The sequence below is a fragment of the Lepidochelys kempii genome, chromosome 4, assembly GCF_965140265.1.
Source record: "Lepidochelys kempii isolate rLepKem1 chromosome 4, rLepKem1.hap2, whole genome shotgun sequence".
NCBI classification, from domain to species: domain Eukaryota; kingdom Metazoa; phylum Chordata; order Testudines; family Cheloniidae; genus Lepidochelys; species Lepidochelys kempii.
The window spans coordinates 26,493,062-26,493,620 of record NC_133259.1 but is presented as its reverse complement, the minus strand read 5'-3'; positions in this window follow the sequence as shown (position 1 = coordinate 26,493,620).

Below are 559 nucleotides of genomic sequence, written 5' to 3'. Positions count from 1 at the left end.
CCTGATTGATTTTTCATTGTTGTTAAGATCCAAGGGTTTGGATCTGTGTTCACCTGTACCAGTTGGTGAGGATTCTTATCAAGCCTTCCTCAGGAAAGGGGGTGTGGGGCTTGGGGGGATATTTTGGGGGAAGACGTCTCCAAGTGGGCTCCTTCCCTGTTCTTTGTTTAAAATGCTTGGTGGTGGCAGCATACAGTTCAAGGCCAAGGCAAAGTTTGTACCTTGGGGAAGTTTTTAACCTAAGCTGGTAAGAATAAGCTGAGGGGGTCTTTCATGCAAGTCCCCACATCTGTACCCTAGAGTTCAGAGTGGGGAAGGAACCTTGACAGATGGCACTGATCCTGCAAACTCTATGTACATCCTTAACTCTCCACCAGTGCAGGGCCACTGGAACTACCAGTGCTGGAGATACAGCATCTCACCCGGCTCTAAGTAATAATAGGAAATGAATGCAGAGCTTCCATCATACACAGTGTTTACAGGTTTGTGAGCTTTCAGTATTCCCACTATAAAACTTGCTCCAGCACCCACGCCCCTGTACCAGGTCTGTCTAATTATT